Raw genomic sequence first — 20,907 nt, 5'->3', positions numbered from 1 at the left:
GCTGTTAGGATATCTTTTTCTCAGGCTTCTATTGATTGTGAAGAAAAATTAGACAGTTGACAATTGGTCAGGCATGCGAGCCAGGCAAGCTGGAATGTCAGGGGCGACCTATCGGGATATAATTTTGCATACAGATAGGAACAGGGCTGTGTGAATTTTCACTTTCAGGTTTAAAAGAACAACACCGTGGGTTTTTCTAAAGACCGAAAGTGTTCTAAAATGGGACGCTGGCAAAGGAATGTTTTGTGGGAACAAGCAGGAAGAAAGAAAAATCAGGAGGGAAGCCACGGCGAGTAGAAGAGATGTCAGCGAGGAAGGTGTACTAGGTAATTCTAAACCTCGAAAGGTAACACCGCTCCTCGGGCATGGCACTGAGTGGACAAATAACAGGAGGTGCCTATGTTAACACCAGGGTCAGGAAAGAACAAAAGCTCAAAGCTGCCTAAAGTCAGAGCAGCTGGGCATCTGGGAATTTGTTTGCATTCAGAAAAAGAAAGCAAGAGTCAGATAAAGCCAACATGAATGACCCAAGAAAATGTTAGACAGTAGTGGCTGGGCGTGGTGGCTCATGCCTGTAATCCCAGCACTTTGGGAGGCCGAGGCGGGCGGATCACAATGTCTGAAGATCGAGACCATCCTGGCTAATACGGTGAAACCCCATCTCTACTAAAAATTCAAAAATTAGCCCGGTGTGGTGGCGGGTGCCTGTAGGCCCGGTTACTCGGCAGGCTGAGGCAGGAGAATGGTGTGAACCTGGGAGGCGGAGCTTGCAGTGAGCCGAAATCACACCACTGCACTCCTGGGCAACAGGGCAAGACTCTGTCTCAAAAAAAGGCGGTATTTCTTTACTGGTACCAGTTGTACACCAGTAGGATGGGATAAGGAATGCATGCCCAAAAATACACGGGTAAGTTTTTTCCCACTCTTTCGTTTTAAAATTTTTTAATGATTCCAATTCTTTCAGATATAGTTTGTTTATTTATTTCTTTTTTTTTTCTTTTTCTTTTTCTTTTTTTATTTTTGAGATGGAGTCTCGCTCTGTCGCCCAGGCTGGAGCACAGTGGCGCCATCTCGGCTCACTGCAGCCTCTGCCTCCTGGGTTCCAGCGATTCTCACACCTCAGCCTCTTGGGTAGCTGGGACTACAGGCACACGCCACCATGCCCAGCTACTTTTTCTATTTTTGGTACAGACGGAATCTCGCCATATTGGCTGGGCGGTCTCGAACTGCTGACCTCAGGTGATCCATCTGCCTCGGCCTCCCAAAGTGCTGGGATTACAGATGTGAGTCACCTCGCATGGCTGATAGTTTTTTTAAATACTCATTTTTGTGGCCAGGTGCAGTGGCTCACGCCTCAAAAAAAAAAATACTCATTTTTGGAGTTTGATCCTTGGTTCATGTGTCCTCGCTAAATATATAGAAGGAGAACTCTGGGTCTTAGAATTGAGCCTGAGGTCACAATGGGCTACAAGCCTTCTGAACCAGAGGTGCAGACCCTTTTCAGACTCCCTATATAGAGCTGAGTCTCTAAACACACTTGCAGACAATGGGAAATATGGGCTGGGCGTGGTGGCTTGTGCCTGTAATTCCAACACTTTGTGAGGCCCAGGTGGGAAGATTGTTTGAGGCCAGGAGTTTGAGACCAGCCTGGGCAACATTGAGAGACCCTGTCTCTACAAAAAAAAAAAAAAAAAAAAAAAAAAAAAAAAAAAAAAAAAAAAAAAAAAAAAATCAGCCAGGTATGGTGGAACACATCTGTGGTCCCAGTTACTTGAGAGGCTGAGGCACGAGGATTACCTGAGCCCAGGAGGTCAAGGCAGCAGTGAGCTATGATCATGCCACTGCATTGCAGCCTTGGTGACAGAGCAAGACCCTGTCTCAAAAAAAAAAAAAAAGAGGAAGGAAGGAAGGAAAGAAGGAAGACATATTTTAGAATCAGGGTCTCCCACCTCAGCCTCTTGAGTAGCTGGGACTACAGGTATACGCCACTATTTCTAGTTAATTAAATTTTTTTGTAGAGACAGGGTCCTGCTGTGTTGCCCAGGCTGATCTCAAATTCCTGGCCTGAAGTGATTCTCCTAACTTGGCCTTTCAAAGTGCTGAGATTATATGTGTGAGCAATAGTTTTTAAAAAATTAATGAATTGATATGTAAACAAGTATTAATGAAATAAATCAGAAGACCAGTCTAGACTCCACATAGAGTGTGTCAATCACCAAGGATTGTGATTAATTTAATTTTGTGCCCAATGGCTCTAAAATAAGTTATTAAAAATTCAGTGTAGGCACAGCAAATTAAATGTTCGGATAGAGAATGAGGGATACTGGATACTGGTGCATTTTTTTTTTGTTTTTTTGTTTTTTTTTTTTTGAGACAGAGTCTTGCTCTGTACCCTGGCTGGAGTGCAGTGGTACAATCTTGGCTCACTGCAACTTCTGACTCCCAGTTTCAGGCTATTCTCCTGCCTCAGCCTCCCGAGTGGCTGGGATTACAGGCGCTTACCATCACACCCAACTAATTTTTGTGTTTTTGGTAGAGACAGGGTTTCACCGTGTTGGCCAGGCTGGTCTCAAACTCCTGACCTCAAGTGATCCACCTGCGTCAGCTCCCCAAGTGCTGGGATTAAAGGCATGAGCCACCATGCCTGACCGGATACTGGTGTCTTGAAAGCTATTTGTGTGAAAAACACCTGGGCATTTTCGTAGATCATGAGTTCATCTGAAGCCACGATGTGCAAGCATTCAACTTCTTCACTGAGTTGGAGTGCACCCAGTGGGAAAGTCAACTGCATGCAGCATCTCCAGATAGGTCCAAAGACCAGGCTGACCTGGGCTGGGGTGTTCCATTTGCTGGAAGCAGATATAATTCAAAGGAATAAGTGAGAATTTTGGTCTGGAAATGGAGCCATAGGTCCCATCAGAGAGGAGCTGTAGTCCCATCAGAGCTTCAGGGAAGACTTTGAGGTCAGGAGCCGAGGGGATCAGGAGGTCTGGGAGCTGAGTGCAATAAGCTAAGATGTGGGATCTAACGAGCAAGCATGCCAGGAGCTGGAACTTTCAGGGTGCTGGCTGCGTGCTGAGGAGCAGGTAGGTGGGTTGCAAGAAAGCCACAAACCTGAGAAAACAGCTAGGGAAATCCTAGGTAGCATTAACAGCAGTCGCACATTAGGGAAGAGTGTGATGTTCTCACTGCACTTTGTCCTTCTGCAATGCCATCTGGACCATAATGGGCAGCTTTAGACACTAACTTCGTTTATTTATTTATTTATTTATTTATTTTGAGAGGGAGTATTACTCTGTCGCCCAGGCTGGACTGCAATGGTGTGATCGGCTCACTGCAACCTCTGCCTCCCAGGTTCTCCCAGATTCGCCTGTCTCAGCCTCCTGAGTAGCTGGGACCAGAGGCGTGTGCCACTCTGCCTGGCTAATTTTTGTATTTTTGGTAGAGATGAGTTTCACCATGTTGCCCAGGCTGGTCTCAGGTTATCTGACCTCAGGTTATCTGAGGCACCAAGTTTAGACAGAGGTAAGATCAGAATTGGGGCTCTTGGGGAACAGTGAGCTGGTGGTCACCATATCCCAGTGACTAAGTTGTGACTTGTGAATTGACCAATTAGAGAGAGCCCAGGACAACAGGCCAGTGTCACAGATTCATGATTGCGTGGCCGCAGTCATATTCAGAGGCCCTAGTAGGCAGCATCCCAAAGGCCTAGTGGTAGCTGGCAGAGACAGAATCATGGAGATCAGGGTTCAGGAGAAGAACTCCGGTATCTAGATGGAGGAGCAACACAGGGAGTTAAAAACAGCTGGAATTTTTGACACAGAACAAAGACAGGAATGGGGAATATGAGGCAGAAAGTAAGAGAAGACAGGGAAGCAGATATGGACCACAAGTATAAGGAGAATCCTGTGTCTTAGAACTGAGCCAGGGGTCATAGTGGGCCATAACACCCCTGAACTTCAGGTGCAGACCATCTTCTGGATCCCTGTGTGGAACTGAGCCTCCAAACAGAGTTGCAAACATTCAGAAATATCAACAATGGGTGCAAGGCCAAACTATTGGTTTGATTCTTGCTGGAAAGGCTTCATTAAACTTGGCATGCTTTGATTTTATCTCTAATGTTTACTCATCCACATCTCCATGTCTCTGCATTTCTGGACTCTCTGCATTTCTATTCATGCCTACCTGTAAATTGGCTACTTATTTTCCAAACTGCTCTCTTTCTTGTATTACCTGGCCAAATGAAGCCAGGAGCAACCAGCATACATATTTTGTCTTCCAACTTATTTCTCAAGAGCTACAGGCCAGGTGCAGTGGCTCACACCTGTAATCCCAGCAATCTGAGAGGCCAAGGCTGGGGGGATCACTTGAAGTCAGGAGTTTGAGACCAGCCTGGCCAACCCATAGTGAAATTCTGTCTCTACTAAAAATACAAAAATGAGCTGGGTATGGTGGCAGGTGCCTGTAATCCCAGCTACTCAGGAGACTGAGGCAGGAGAATCATTTTAACCTGGGAGGCAGAGGTTGCAGTGAGTCAAGATTGTGCCACTGCACTCCACCCTGGGTGGCAGAGCAGGATTCCATCTCAAAAAACAAAAAAGAACTGTGTATTTTCTGGTATACAGCAGGTAACAGTTTTACCACCTACTGTAGCCTTCCATGACAAGGGTTGCCATTCTTCCAGCTTCTAATAATGGTTTCCTCATTGTAAGCCCCCGAATCCTAAGCTAATATCACATACAGTTAGCCCTCTAACAATGGAAAAGGTGGGTAGGGGAGGGTTGGAGAGCTGACCCCTAACACAATTAAAAATCCACATGTAACTTTTAACTCTCTAATCCACTTTTAAGTCTTCCAAAACTTGACTACTAATAGCCTACTGTTGACCTGAAATGTTACCATAACATATACAGTTGATTAATACATATTTTGAATGTTATATGTATTAGATGCTGTATTCTTACAATAAAGTAAGATAGTAAAGGAAAGTATCATTAAAAAATATGCAGTGACTCACGCCTGTAATCCTAGCACTTGGGGAGGCTGAGGCAGGAGAATTGCTCGAGCCCAGGAGTTCGAGATCAGCCTGGGCAACAAAGTGAGACCTCATCTCTACAAAAAAAAAAAAAAAAAATACATTAGCTGGCCAGAGTGGTTCACGCCTATAATTCCAGCACTTTGGGAGGCCAAGGAAGGAGAATCACTTGAACCTGTGAGGTTGAGGCTGCAGTGAGCCATGATTGCCCTAATGCACTGCAGCCTTGATGAAAGAGCAATACACTGTCTCAAAACAAACAAACAAACAAACAAACAAACAAACAAACAACTCAAATCTGAAAAGAATACAATGTACATTGTGTCGAGTTTCCAGATTAATGCTCAGGAGATCAAGGATATCTGATTCTGAACATGGTGGCTGAGCTAATTAAATGACCAATGAAGGTCTGTTCTCTGAGAAAGATAGTCAGAGATGTCATGGACAGTAGGTCTGATATACCATAGGACATTCTTATAGGCTTATTTTGTTCTAAGTTAACTTCTAACAATGAATTTCCAGTTTTAGAAACAAAAATCAAAAAACGAAAGAAAAAAACCAAAAAAAGCAAAGCAAAACAAAAATATTAATACAGAAAAAGAAAGAAAGAAAGAAAAAAGAAAGGAAGGAAGGAAGGAAGAAAGAAAGAAGGAAAGAAAGAAAGAAAGAAAGAAAGAAAGAAAAAGAGAGAGAGGGAGGGAGGAAGGGAGAGGGAGAAAGAGAAAGGAAGAAAAGAAAGAAAGAAAGAAAGAAAGAAAGAAAGAAAGAAAGAAAGAAAGAAAGGAAGGAAGGAAGGAAGGAAGGAAGGAAGGAAGGAAGGAAAGAAAGAAAGGAAAGAAAGAAAGAAAGAAAGAAAGAAAGAAAGAAAGAAAGAAAGAAAGAAAGAAAGGGGGAGGGAGGGAGGAAGGAAGGGAGAGAAAAAGAAAGAGAAAAAGAAAGAGAAAGAAAGAAAAAGAAACAGGCAGAGAAAGAAAGAAGGGGAGAGGGAGGGAGGGAAGAAAGGAAGGAAGGAAGGAAAGAAGGAAGGAAGGCAGAGAGAAAGAAAGAAAAAGAAAGAAAGAGAGAGAAAAAAATGAAAGAAAAGGAAGGAAGGAAGAAAGAAAGAGAAAGAAAGAAACAAAGGAAGAAAGAGAAAGAAAGAAGAGAGGGAGGGAGGGAAGGAAAGAAGGAAGGAAGGAAGGAAGGAAGGAAGGAAAAAGTCATAAGGAAGAGAAAATACAAAATACATTTGCAGTTCATTAGGTGGGAGTGGATCATCATAAAGATCTTCATTTCATCCTCATTGCCTTCCCATTCAGGAGACTGAGGAGGAGGAGGAAGAGGAGGGGTTGGTCTTGCTATCCCAGGGGTGGTGGACGTGGGAGAAAATCTATAGGTAAGTGGATGGGCATAGTTCAAATCTGCATTTTTCAAGGGTCAATTAAATTTGAAGTTTTGTTATGGTAGAACCTCATTTTAGGTACTAGCTTATGTTCAGTCAGAATAGATTAGATAATGTTGAAGTAGCAAACAAATTCAAAATTTCAGTGCATATTTACTTCCTGTGGATACTTCCTGAGTCCACCCGTGGTGGGCTGGGCACTGGCTCTATATCCTCCCTCCCCACTCAAAGATTCAGCCTGAAGAAGGCTCCCTCTCCATGTCTCCACGTTTCCCAAGTTGAGGAAGAAAGGAATATGGCAAAATGCACCCTAGTTCTTTTTTTTTGAGATGGAGTCTCACTCTGTCGCCCAGGCTGGAGTGCAGTGGCGTGATCTCAGCTCACTGCAACCTCCACCTCCTGGGTTCAAGTGATTCTCCTGCCTCAGCCTCCTGAGTAGTTGGGATTATGGGTATGTGCCACCATGCCCGACTAATTTGTATATTTTAGTAGAGAAGAAGTTTCACCATGTTGGCCAAGCTGGTCTCAAACTCCTGACTTCAGGTGATCTACCCACCTTGGCTTCTCAAAGTGCTGGAATTATAGGCATGAGCCACCATGCCCAGCCCCAGTTCTTAAAAAAATAAAATTTCTCTGTGGAAATGACATGTGATACTTCTGTGGATATTTCATTGACTTATCTATTCAGAAGGAATCCTATCGTAGTGTACCATGTACTTGGGAGACAGAGAGTAAGGAATATTTGAACAACACTAATGACCACCACAATAATAGTAGCTGTGTTTGTCTGTTCTCATACTGCTAATAAAGACATACCTGAGACTGGGTAATTTATACAGGAAGGAGGTTTAATGGACTCACAGTTCCACATGGCTGGGTCAGACTCACAATCATGGCGGAAATCAAAGGAGAAGCAAAGGCACATCTTACATGGCAGCAGGCAAGAGAGCATGTGCAGGGGAACTCCCATTGATAAAACCATGAGATCTCGTGAGATTTATTCACTAGCATGAGAACAGTATGGGGGAAACTGCACCCATGATTCCATTATCTCCATTTGGCCCCACTCTTGACATGTGGGGATTATTACAATTCAAAGTGAGATTTGAGTGGGGACACAGCCAAACCATATCAATAGCTAAAGTTTATCAATTGCTATACGCTTTTAAAAAACAGTGGTCTATGTGTATTAATGACTTTAATTCTCACAACCCTCTGAATTAAGTACTAAGTACTGTAATGAATATGCTTTTTTTCATTAGAGACAGGGTCATCCTCTATTACCCAGGCTGGAGTGCAGTGGTGCAATCCTGCTATCCTGCTCACTGCAGCCTCAACCTCCTGGGCTCAAGCAATCCTTCCACTTTAGCTTCCTGAGTAGTTGGAACCACAGGTGCATGCCACTCTATCCACCTAATTTTTCTTTTAATTTTGTAGAGATGGAGTCTGTCTATGCTGCCCAGGTTGGTCTTGAATTCCTGGGTTCAAGTGATCCTCTGGCCTTGGCCTCCAAAAGCACTGGAATTATAGGTGTGATGCCACTGTGTCTGGCTAATGCACTTTTTTTTTTTTTAGAAAGAAAAAAAAACAGGGGTCTATATTTATTAACAGGGGTCTATACATATTAACTAATTTAATTGTCATAACCCTCTGAGATAAGTACTACAATAAGCTTTTTAAAAATGTTTAATTTAATTTTAAATTCTGCAATACATGTGCAAGATGTGCAGGTTTGTTACATAGGTAAATGTGTGCCATGGTGGTTTGCTACATCTATCAACCCATCACCTAGGTATTAAACCCTGTATGCATTAGCTATTTATCATGATGCTCTCCCTCCCCCCATCACCCCCCAACAGACCCTGGTGTGTTTTGTTCCCTTCCCTGTGTCCAAGTGCTCTCATTGTTCAGCTCTCACTTATAAGCAAGAACATGTGGTGTTGAGTTTTCTGTTCCTATGTTAGTTTGCTGAGGATAATGGCTTCCAGCTCCATCCATGTCCCTGCGAAAGACATGATCCCATTTATTTTATGGCTGCATAGTATTCCATGGTGTATTTGTACCACATTTTCTTTATCCAGTCTATCCTTAATGGGCATTTAGGTTGATTCTATGTCTTTACTATTGTGATTAGTGCTGCAATGAACATATGTGTGCATGTATCTTGGTAATAGAACGCTTTATATTCCTTTGAGTATATACCCAGTAATGGGATTGCTGGGTCAAATGGTATTTCTGTCTCCAGGTCTTTGAGGAATTGTCACATTGTCTTCTAAAATCTTTATCCAGATTCTTAATCTGTATAATATTCTGCCTCTTAACATGATGCTGTTGATCTGAGGGCATAATTACTGTAACTTGCTTGGGTGCCAAATGTCAGCTCCCTCTGCCTGCAGGTAAGAGATAAAGGAACCCAGTCATGGGCACTCAAGGAGAGCACCTTAAGGGTGGAGAGTCAGCTGAATGGACAAGAGAAAGCAACAATTGGGCAGCCTCCTCTGATCCAATGGGAGCCTTTCTCTGTTTATCAGAGAGCTCTGTGCCTTTTAACTGAGAATGTTTCTGAACCTGTGAGACTGAAGGCAGAGGCTGGCCCTGCTCATGAAGGTGAGGATGTCATTAATTTCAGAGGCTTGCCGCGGTGGCTCCCAGACGACCAGGTGATGCCAGTGAGTCCCTGTGCAAGCATCAATGTGAGGACGCCCCTTGATACTGCAGGACCTCCTCTGCCCTGCTTTGCCTGTGGTAATTCAGCTGCCTGACCTCTAAGGGAGCCTCCCCTCTCCTCCTCCAAGAAAGAGAATTGATTTGTCAAACATATATCCACATTTCTCCACTCAGGCAGATTCATTCTCTCTGTGAGCTACACATCATGCTTTCGAAGTCAAGCACTGCATCCTGCCACAGGCAATCCTGAGGATTGTAGAACTCTCTATTTCTTCTCTTTCTGACATATCCAAAATGTCAAGATGCAAGGGAGTCATTTATTTATTTAACTGAAGCTTGGCTGGGAAGGGCACATATATCAGATGGGTCTAGAATCTCTGTTAGCAGCTCAGGACCCCAAGATAAATAGCCTCAGGGTTCTTTGTTAAGGACAACCAAGTTCAAATCGGGGTTCCCTGGAACTCCTGGGTGGACTTTTGCACAGTACCTCCTATTCTCACCACCATTAATATTAATCAATGCATTGCATTAATTATTATTAATGCAATTAATAAATAATAACATTGCATCCTATACTTATAGAGAGCAGGCCTCGAATTTTGCATCACCAAAAAAGGTGCTAGATGCCATAAATATACCTTGTTTCTTTCCCCCTAATTTTCTAATGAGGAAAAAAAGGATGAAAAGAGCTACACAGATCACAAACGAATACCTTGATGAACTGTCGCAAACTGAGCACGTATTTAATCAGCACCCCGATCAAGAAACAGAACATTACCAGCACCCCAGAAATTCCCTTTCATGTCCTTCCCTGCGAGTGTTCTCTGTCAAATGTAACCATTATCCCGACTTTTAATAGAATGACCCTGTTGTTTTAAGTCTTAACAACCTTGCCCCATGCCACGTCTATTTATTTTCCCAAGATGCATTCTCCACGTGATAGTCCTTAGATGATGAGCTTGGTTTTCTTCTCTAGCCCACAAAACTATCACAAAAAACACACTCTCCTTTGGTTACCCATCGCAGGGGTCCGGGGGCCCTGAGATTTTCTGAGATTTGGATGATGTGTTAATTTGGCCCCCGTGAGAAGCAAATACCAGGATAGATGTAAGTAGACATCCAAGAAATTTACTGGCTGGGCACCAGGGCTCATGCCTTTAATCCCAGCACTTTGGGAGGTTGAGGTGGGAATATTGCTTAAAGCCAGGAGATCAAAACCAGCCCAGGCAACATAGCAAGGCCCTATCACTACAAGAAATTTAAAAAATAAAATAAAATTCACAGGGCATGGTGGTGCCTGCCTGTAATCCCAGATCCTCAGGGGGCTGAGGTAGGAGGATCGCTTGAGCCCAGGAGTTTGAGGCTGCAGTGAGCCGTGATCACACCACTGCACTCTATCTTGGGTGACAAAGCAAGACCCCTTCTCTAAAACAAACAAACAGACAAACACACACACAAACAAAACCCCAGAAATTGGTTGAGAGAAATAGTTGCGAAGGATAAAGGTGAGAGTGAGCAGAGATAGGCCAGGGGAGCCTTCAGACCACAGTGCTGGTCTGGCACCCATGAAAGAAAAGAGGGAAGGAAGGGAGATTTAATGGGAGAAGCCTCAGGCTACAGGCAGGTGACATTAGAAGAAACATGCTTCGTCAGGCACGAATGGCCTGGCTTGAGTAACCCGGCTCTTCTCAGTTATTGGCTGGGCGTATCCTGGAAAGAGTGTGTCTTTAGAGCAAATACTGCAGTGGTCCTGAAGGTTAGGATGCTGGATCTCTTCCCAGCAGGTTCTCAAAAGGGGAGATCTGGGTGGTGTACCTCCAAGAGCATCCATCGTGGCATCTTCTCTGGTGATGCACACTGTCTTCTTCCTCTGTCCAGCAGTTCTTTATCTGGTTTCCTTGTTTGTTTGTTTGTTTGTTTGTTTGTTTTAAAGGGATGGAGTCCTGCTCTGTTGCCCAGGCTGGAGTGCAGTGGTGCCATTATAGCTCACTGCAGCCTCCAACTCCTGGGCTCAAACGATCCTCCTGCCTCAGCCTCCTGAGTAGCTGAGACTACAGGCATGCACCACCACACCTGGCTAATTTTTAAAATTTTTGTAGAGATAGGATCTTGTTATGTTGCCCAGGCTGATCTCAATTCCTAACTTCAAGTGATCTTCTTGCCTTGGCCTCCCAAAGATCTGGGATTACAGGCATGAACCACCAGGCTCGGACTGTTCAGCAGTTATATTGAAAGGATGTCTCTTTGTCTTTGCCATGGCCAGAGAGTGGACTGTCAAACCGACCTACATTTGAGTTGTTCCTAGTTCCTTTATTTTCTAGTGGGATGCTCCCACTTCTCTGAGCCACAGTTTCCTCATCTGTAAAATGGGGAAAATCATTCTTACCTCGTGAGCTTGCTATTAGTATCATATGGGATTATTTCCAGTAAGACACAGTATGTGATACAGAGTAGGCACTCCATAAAGACCCCTTCCCTTGTGAAATTTCTCTTCCTCTTCATCAGGGTGTAGAGTCCACACCCCCAACTTAGGCCCCTAAGCAGAGGCACATTCTGCAGTGATAGGTCCTATGCTTAGAGGTTTTGGGCAGCAGGTTCATTACACCCCACTTAAGCCATGGACCCCTTTCCAATCTGGTGAACTCTGAGAACCCCTCTCAGAATACTATTTCTAAAGAATAAAATAAAACTACTCAGATTAAAGGAGAAACCAATTACGTTTAAATTATGTATCACAACAGTACAAAAACAAATTTATGATTCAGTCATAGGTATGTTTCTTTATTGACACATTAGGTAGCAAGTTGGAACTGCAGATGTAGTAATGATTCCAATTATTGGAAGTCCTGATGAGCATAACCGATATTTTGTGGCATCTGCACCAGTGTGATGCAATTGATATAAAAATATATGTGATTTCTATTACGAACAGTCTCAGATACTGCAAATTCTATGCCAGTTTGCTATCTGCATTGATCATTAAAGGAAATGCTGTATTTCAGTTAAAGGTAAGAGAAAATTAAGGATGTATATTATTTTCTCCGTCCACATTTGTGATTGCAAACCTAGGTCACGACTTCCTACCTTAAATGAATGACGTCTATTCATTCACTTTGGAGCACTGAATTCCCAGAAGTTAAGGATACCCCCAGGTATCTTCATTCAGAACCTCTCAATGGCCTTTCCCAATGACACATGTAGAAATGGGTCTGCAGCGACTTTGATATATCGGTCCCAGTCCAATGCCCTGTCTCAGTGATGTGGGCATGTCACTCTGTCCCTGCAAGTTGGTGGGAACAAAGGAACCCTGCATTAACAAACAGGTTAATAATGGTCTCAGAAAGAGTTGTCAAGAATTAAATGAATTGCTACCCATAGAGCATAGAGAATAACGCCTGGCTCATTACTCCGTGGGTAATTCTAGTGCCCCAAATAGCTTCCCATTTGTCGTTAGAATGTAGCTCTCACCTTCATTCGTTTTTCCCCTCCTCTTTTTTCTCTCTTTCATTCAACAAATGCAGCATGTTCTCTGCATCATTCTAACTCCACCAAAAGTTCTAAATCAGGACCACGTTTAGAATCTACCCAGCGGTGCTAGTGTGAGTTTGGAGGCGTATCTACCCCAAACATATCTCCCTACTTGATTTTAAGATATTCAAGAATGCTATAATGAGGGCAAGTTTTCAGCCCGATGTGAAATGCAATACTAAAAGCCGATCACATTTGACAGAAACCTATTGTTTTCTGTCAAAGACAGTGTACTAGGTGCATTTCATGTGTTTTATTGCTTAATCTTTTGTTTTCAACAGAATTTTATTTAATAGTTTATAACAGCAATGGGAGAATTTTTTTTTTTTTTTTTTTGAGACGGAGTCTCACTCTTGCCCAGGCTGGAGTGTAGTGGCACAATCTCGACTCACTGAAACCTCCCTCCCTTGGGTTCACATGATTCTTCTGCCTCAGCCTCTCCTAAGTAGCTGAGATTACAGGCACATGGCACCAGGCTCAGCGAATTTTTGTAATTTTAGTAGAGATAGGGTTTCACCATATTGGCCAGGCTGGTCTTGAACTCCTGACCTCAGATGATCTGCCGGCCTCAGCCTCCCAAAGTGCTGGGATTACAGGCGTGAGCCATTGTGCCCAGCCTGGGAATTGTTTTTTAGAACAGTTAACAACTTACTTTATTTTTAACTTTTATTTTAACTTCAAGGGTGCATGTGCAGGTTTATTGCACAGGTAAACTTGTGTCATGGGGGTTTGTTGTATAGACTATTTCATCACCCAGGTATTAAGCCTGGTAGTCATTAGTTATTTTTCCTGATCTTAACAACTCCATGAGAAATCAATCACCTTTTCTAACATTTCAAAGAATAAACTGGAACCCTAGTGGTTTTCTCTAAGTAACATATGTAAGATATGAATTTGAAAACAGCTCTACCTTTTCCAAATCCTCAAAAGGACATATCAGACCCCTTCGCAAGGGTCCCTTCATTTGGTTCAGGTATGAGAGACTGACATCACAGAAGTGCGGAAGTCAGTAGGGCACTGAGCATATTGGTTTCATAGAGAGATGGTCTGCATTTAAATTCTCCATTTTCCACTTACCAGCTGTGTGGCCTTGGAGGAGTTACTTAATTTCTCTGTGCCTTTGTTTCCCCACCTACAAACAGGTTAATAATGGTCTCATGAGGAGGTGACAAGAAGTAAATGAACTGGGGGACAGGGACGGTGACTCACGCCTGTAATCCCAGGACTTTGCGAGGCCGAGGCGGGTGGATCACCTGAAGTCAGGAGTTCAAGACCAGCCTGGCCAATGTGGTGAAACTCCATCTCTACCAAAAGTACAAAAATTAGCTGGCCATGGTGGTACAATCTTGTAGTCCCAGCTACTTGGGAGGCTGAGACAGGAGAATTACTCGAACCCGGGAGGCAGAGGTTTCAAGTGAGCCGAGATCACACCACAGCACTCCAGCCTGGGTGACAGAGCGAGATTCCGTCTCAAAAAATAAAAGGAAAAAGAATTAAATAGATTGATACCCATAGTGCATAGAGAACAATGCCTGGCTCACTGAATATGTTCACTAAATGCCAGTTATTATTATCTTTGTGAAAAAAATCTGACTGTGGCAGATGCATGAATAAAACTTCCGATGATCTTCTTTCGAATTCTAAACTCTTTTTTTTTTTTTTTGCGATGGAGTCTCGCTCTGTTGCCAAAGCTGGAGTGCAGTGGCATGATCTCAGCTCACTGCAACCTCCCCCTCCCAAGTTCCAGCGATTCTCCTGCCTCAGCCTCCTGAGTAGCTGGGACTACAGGCACGTGCCACCACGCCTGGCTAATTTGTTTTGTATTTTTAGTAGAGACAAGGTTTCACCGTGTTAGTCAGGATGGTTTTGATCTCCTGACCTCGTGATCTGCCTGCCTGGGCCTCCCAAAGTGCTGGGATTACAGGCGTGAGCCACCGCGCCCGGCCTCAAATTCTAAACTGTTACAGTGAGCAAAGCACTTCACAGTCTGGTCTCTGCTGACCACTTCAGTCTGAAATTGTACCTGTCTCTGACTTTTTAAAAAATTCATGTTCAGGCACCCAAACTACTGGTGGACATTCCCATGACCATACATTTTGGTCTCTTCAGGCCTCACTCATCACATTCTTTTATTTTATTGTTATGAAGTTGTTCCTGCCTTTCTTCACCTGATTAACTTCCTGTGGTGCTGTAAGTCTCAGCTCAGGGGTCTTCTTGAGAAAAGCCTGCACAAGTCCTCAGGCTGACAGGGATTTCCTCTCTGTATTCTCACCCTATCATGCTCATCAGTAGACTTAGCCTGTCACACCAATGCTGAGTGTAGACTTAGCCTATCACACTAATATTGAATGTAGACTTAGCCTATCACACTAACCCTAAGCATAGACAGCCTATCACAGTAAGATTAAGCATACACTTAGCCTATCACACCAACACTGAGCATAGACTTAGCCTATCACACCAATCCTGAGTGTAGACTTAGCTCATTCTATCACACCAACCCTGAGTGCAGACTTAGCCTTATCACATCGACACTGAGTGCAGACTTAGCCTATCAAGCCAACACTAAATGTAGACTCAGTCTATCACACCAACACTGGGTGCAGACTTAGCCTATCACACCAACAATGAGTACAGACTTAGCCTATCACACCAACACTGAGTGTAGACTCAGCTTATCACACCAACGCTGAGTGTAGACTTAATCCATCACAAGAACATTGAGTGTCTATTTACTGACGTGACATAGATAAAGTTCTATCTCATCTCCAGGTGAAAATTCTTGAGGGTGATAAACTATTTTTGTCTTACTGAGAGATCCCTCCTCTCAACCTATCTTACTAGGCCACAGAGGAGAGAGCAGGGGTCTTCTCTGCCTCCCACTGAGAGTGGTGGTGTTGTAGTAAGTGCTCTCCACCAGCCTATTAATTTCTCCCCTGGGAGGGAAGAAGAGTAGCTGATCCGATCGCTGAATTCCAATATCTGCTTTTCCCCACTGGGAGTGGTTCCAGGGATGAATTGAGAAAGTGGTAGTATCAGGATTCCAGCCCACAATTACTGTGGTCAGAGCCAATGTACTTAGTGTTTAGTAGGAGAAATCAAATACGAAAATGATTGAGTGCAATAAAAAGTTATAAGTGTGTGTAAGGAGTTCATGTGACCCTAGCTGCTTGAAATGAGCTTGAATGAGGAGTAGGTGAATGGAGGGGGGCAAGTCATTCCTGGCAGAAGAAAGCATGTTAAAAGCAAAAGCTCAAGGGGAAGGCATTCTGTGTGGCAGGAATGTGGTATGGGTGTCATGGGCGGTCATGATGGATGGTTGGGTTGGAGAGGTAGATAATATCTTTCCCCCCAAAAAAAAAATCTTTCAAATATTTGTGAGAAGGAAAGCAACTTGCCCAAGAGAAACTTTTACAATATATTTCTACCCAGTGCTCCACTGGAATTCGGTGTGGAATTTTTTTTTTTTTTTTTAGAAAGTGTCTCGCTCTGTCACCCAAGCTGGAGTGCAGTAGCACAATCTCAGCTCACTGCAACCTGCGCCTCCTGGGTTCAAACAATTCTTCTGCTTCAGGCTCTCTCCCAAGTAGCTGAGATTACAGGTGCCTGTTACCATGCCAGGCTAATTTTTTGTATTTTTAGTGGAGACGGGGTTTCACCACGTTGGCCAGGCTGGTGGCGAACTCCTGACATCCGCCCGCCTCAGCTTCCCAAAGTGCTGGGATTACAAACATGAACCACTGCACCTGGCCCACACCCAGCTAATTTTTGTATTTTTCATAGAGACAGGCTTTCACCTTGTTGCCCAGACTGGTCGCGAACTCCTGACCTCAGATGATCCACTCGCCTCAGCCTACCAAAGTGCTGCGATTATAGGCATGAGCCATCACACCCAGCCAAATTTTAAAATTTTTGTAGAGATGTGATCTTGCTATGTAACTCCTGAGCTCCAGTGATCCTCCTGCCTCGGCCTCCCAAAAGTGCTAGGATTACAAGCACAAGTCATCATGCCCAGCTTGGGATCATTTTTTATTGCACACAGAGAATTCAGCATCCTGGCTCCTGTCCTAAATTCCATAGTGGCCTCTGTCATTGTAATGCCCCACCTCTTCCACTTGCCTCCCTTGGGGTGGAGACAGGCTCTGACTGGTTGCAACCTATGGCTCTTAAGTTCACAGTTCTCAAACTTGAGTGTGGCATCAGAATCACCAGGGAGGCTTGTTGAAACATACTCGCTGGACCATAGCACTTGAGTTTTTGATGTGGTAGATCTGAGATAGAGCCTGAGAATTTACATTTCTTTTTGTTTGTTTGTTTGTTTGTTTTGAGACAGTCTCACTCTGTCATCCAGGCTGGAGTGCAGCAGTGTGATCTCAGCTCACTGAAACTTCTGCTCCCAGGTTCAAGTGATTCTCCTGCCTCTCGAGTAGCTGGGATTACAGGAGTGCGCCACCATACCTGGCTAATTTTTGTATTTTTAGTAGAGACGGAGTTTCGCCATGTTGCCCAGGCTGGTCTTGAACTCCTGGCCTCAAGTGATCCGCCCACCTCGGCCTCCCAAAGTGCTGGGATTACAGGTGTGAGCCACTGCGCTTGGCTGAAAATTTGCATTTCTAGTAAGTTCCAGGGGATGCTGATGCCGCTGGTCTGGGGATCATGTTTTGAGAACCTGGTCTGGTTTCATTATTATCTGGGCTCCCTGAGATGTAGGGAAACCTCTCTACCTTGGGCAGGACTTGGGCCCCTCCCTGTGAAAAACTTCCCCAAATGCTTCAATGACTTCATGGGACCGAGCTGTTCACCAGACTCTGCTGGGGTCCCAGGAGCTGCTGCTGGTGACGCTCCTCTTTCTCACGTCATGCGTGGCTGCATTTTCTGCGTTCTTTGGCCCTTTCTTTTTAGCACTCAGATGAAGAGCAATTGCCGCTTAGCTCTGCACTTCTCCGTGCGCAATTCATCTCCCCTATCTTGTTTCTGACATCTTCAGTAATCTGACTCTGACAGTGCTCAAGGATGTGGCAATCACAGCCCACGGGAACAGGAACAGCGCGTGATGAGGGGAGGTCGATTTGCAGTGTGCTCAGAGCACTCGAGATCCTGGGCTTGACTCTGAAATGGCACTAGAAAGAAGAGATGTCATCATTGCCTCCTAACTGCCTTCCTCTCCTCTCTTTTGGACCAACTGAGTGTCTGTAGGTAACTCAAAAACGAGGAGCTAGAGGAAACTCACTGACCAAATTGTCCCTTTCGTGTCTTTTTCTTTTTTTTTTTCTTTTTTTTCAGAGGGAGTCTGGCTTTGTCGTCCAGACTGGAGTGCAGTGGCCCAATCTCGGCTCACTGCAACCTCTGCCTCCCAGGTTCAAGCGATTCTCCTGCCTCAGCCTCCTGAGTTCCTGGGATTACAAGCGCAAACCACCATGCCTGGGTAACTTTTTGTATTTTTAGTAGAGACGGGGTTTTGCCAGGTTGGCCAGGCTGGTCTTGAATTCCTGACCTCAAGTGATCCGCCCACCTCGGCCTCCCAAAGTGCTGGGGTTACAGGCATGAGCAGAAATGGCAGAAAGCATGAACTTAGAGCCAGTGAGAGTAACTATTTGGATCTGGCTAAATTCAAAACGATTAACCAAATGGAACTGTTAGCTCAGGGCCCTTAGCTAGCATCAGCTGAGCCAGCTGGCTGATTCTAATGTCCTTAAGTTTTTTTTGTGGTTTTTTTTGTTTTTTGTTTTTTTGAGATGGAGTCTTGCTCTGTTGCCCAGGCTGGAGTGCAGTGGCCAGATCTCGGCTCACTGCAAGCTCCATCTCCCAGGTTCACACCATTCTCCTGCCTCAGCCTCCCGAGTAGCTGGGACTATGGGCAGCTGCCACCACAACCACACCCGGCTAATTTTTGTATTTTTTTTTTAGTAGAGACAGGGTTTCACGATGTTAGCCAGGATGGTCTCAATCTCCTGACCTCATGATCTGCCCGCCTCTACTTCCCAAAGTGCTGGGATTACAGGTGTGAGCCACTGCCCCGGCTCTGAAGTCCTTAACTTTGAAGGTCTATGTGCATTCATCTCCTTTACAACAGTAATGGCCCCCATTAACTGAGCACAGACTTTGTGCTAGGCAGCTGCTAAGGCCTGATGGGTCAACATGATGGCAGGAATGCTGTGAGGTTGGTGATATTATGTACCCATTGGACAGCGGTTAAAACAGAGAGGAAGAGATGAGGCAGCTGGGATTCAGATTTTGCTCTAATTCCAAAAAGTTCATGTTCCTAAGTCAGAATTAGCAGACAGTGTAGACGCCTTTATTTTCTTAGTGAAAATAGCCCTTTATTTTCTTCCAATTAACAGTTTATAAAGGGGGCTGGGGGTGATGGCTCATGCCTATAATCCTAGCACTTTGGGAGGCTGAGGCAAGATCACTTGAGGTCAAGAGTTCGAGACCAGCCTGGCCAACATAGTGGAACCCTATATCTACTAAAAGTATTAAAAAATTAGCTGGGCGAGTGGCGCATGCCTGTAATCTCAGGCTACTCAGGAGGCTGAGGCAGGAGAATCACTTGAAACTGGGAGACGGAGGTTGCAGTGAGCTGAGATCGCACCACTGCACTCCAGCCTGGGCAACAGAGCAAGACTCCATCTCAAAAAAAAAAGAGATAAATGGACAATTTGGTTGTGCGTGCGTGCATGCATGTGTGTGTGTAAGAGAGACAGAGAGAGAGAAAGAGAGAGAGAGACAGGGAAAAATAGAGAAAGGGTGTGAGAAGTGAGAGATGAAGGTAGTGGGAGAAATTTATTAAGCTTATTACAACTGAATACAATGACATGTGGGAAGGATTATGGTATGTTAGACTTTGGCAATGGTAAAACAAATATATCTAGATTAGGATAAAAGTGATTTCAATTTTAATGCTTCTTTTTACAAGGTCTTGTCATGAGGTTCCAAAGTAAATCTCATAAGGTGTAGAGAAAGTAACAACAATAATAACAAAAATCAGATAGAAGCCCATGGTACTCTTTAAAGTGGGTTGTATGGAATTGCCTGCATAGCACCCCCTCTCCTCTGGGAAGCCCTCCTCACTGGCCCCACCACTCCCATAAGACATCCCAGATAAGCTGCTACATTCCTTTCCTCTTGCTGTGTGACAAATTGTCACGACCTTATGGGCTTAAAACAACATCCATCCATGATCTTGTGGCATCTTAGGTCAGAAGTCTGGGTGGGCTTGATTGAATTCTCTGCTTGGGGTTTCATAAGGCTAAAATCAAGATGTTAGCCAGGCTGGGCTCTCCCATGGAAAGTCGAAGAAGAATCGACTGCCAAGCTTATTCAGGTTGCTGGCAGAAATTTAGTTCCCCGCGGTTGTAGGACTGTAGTCAGTTCCTGTCTCCTTCCTGTCTGCTGGCTGGGGGTCACTCTCCACTTCTAGAGGCTGAGCTCTGGGCTTTGCATGTGGTTTCTCTCCATTTTCTTTTTTCTTTCTTTTTTTTTTTTTGAGACACAGTCTTGCTCTGTCGCCCAGGCTGGAGTGCAGTGGCGGGATCTCAGCTCACTGCAAGCTCCGCCTCCCGGGTTTACGCCATTCTCTTGCCTCAGCCTCCCGAGTAGATGGGACTACAGGCGCCCGCCACCTCGCCCGGCTAGTTTTTTGTATTTTTTAGTAGAGACGGGGTTTCACCGTGTTAGCCAGGATGGTCTCGATCTCCTGACCTCGTGATCCGCCCGTCTCGGCCTCCCAAAGTGCTGGGATTACAGGCTTGAGCCACCGCGCCCGGCCTCTCTCCATTTTCAAAAACACCACCAGCACATGGAGTCCTTCTCGTGCTCTGAATCTCTCCGATGCCTCCTTCTGCTACAAACCAGATAAAGTTCCCTGCTTTTAAGGGCTCACCTGATGGGGTCAGGCCTACTTGATCCTGTTTTAGGTTAACTGACTTAAGACTTTAATGACATCTGCAAAATTCCTTCATAGTCCCTAGATGAACATTTGAGTTAATAACCAAGGGTCAGGATCTTGGGGGTGTCATTTTTAGAATTCTACCCACTGCAGCTACCTTCCTCTGAAATGACTACATCTTTCTGGTCATACGTGGTCACCCTAGGGATAAACACCTGACTCAAATCTGGGCCAATTTGTTTTTTTCCTGAAAGATTTAAAAGTAAGTAGCTCTGGGCCAGGTACTGTGGTTCACGCCTGTAATCCCAGCACTTTGGGAGGCTGAGTCGGTCGGATCACCAGGTCGGGAGATTGAGACCATCCTGGCTAACACGGTGAAACCCCGTCTCTACTAAAAATACAAAAAAA

The sequence above is a fragment of the Rhinopithecus bieti genome, unplaced genomic scaffold (genome assembly GCF_001698545.2).
Source record: "Rhinopithecus bieti isolate Rb0 unplaced genomic scaffold, ASM169854v2 scaffold_23236, whole genome shotgun sequence".
Lineage (NCBI taxonomy): Eukaryota > Metazoa > Chordata > Mammalia > Primates > Cercopithecidae > Rhinopithecus > Rhinopithecus bieti.
The sequence above is the reverse complement of the archived record's forward strand: the minus strand, read 5'-3'. Positions refer to the sequence as shown.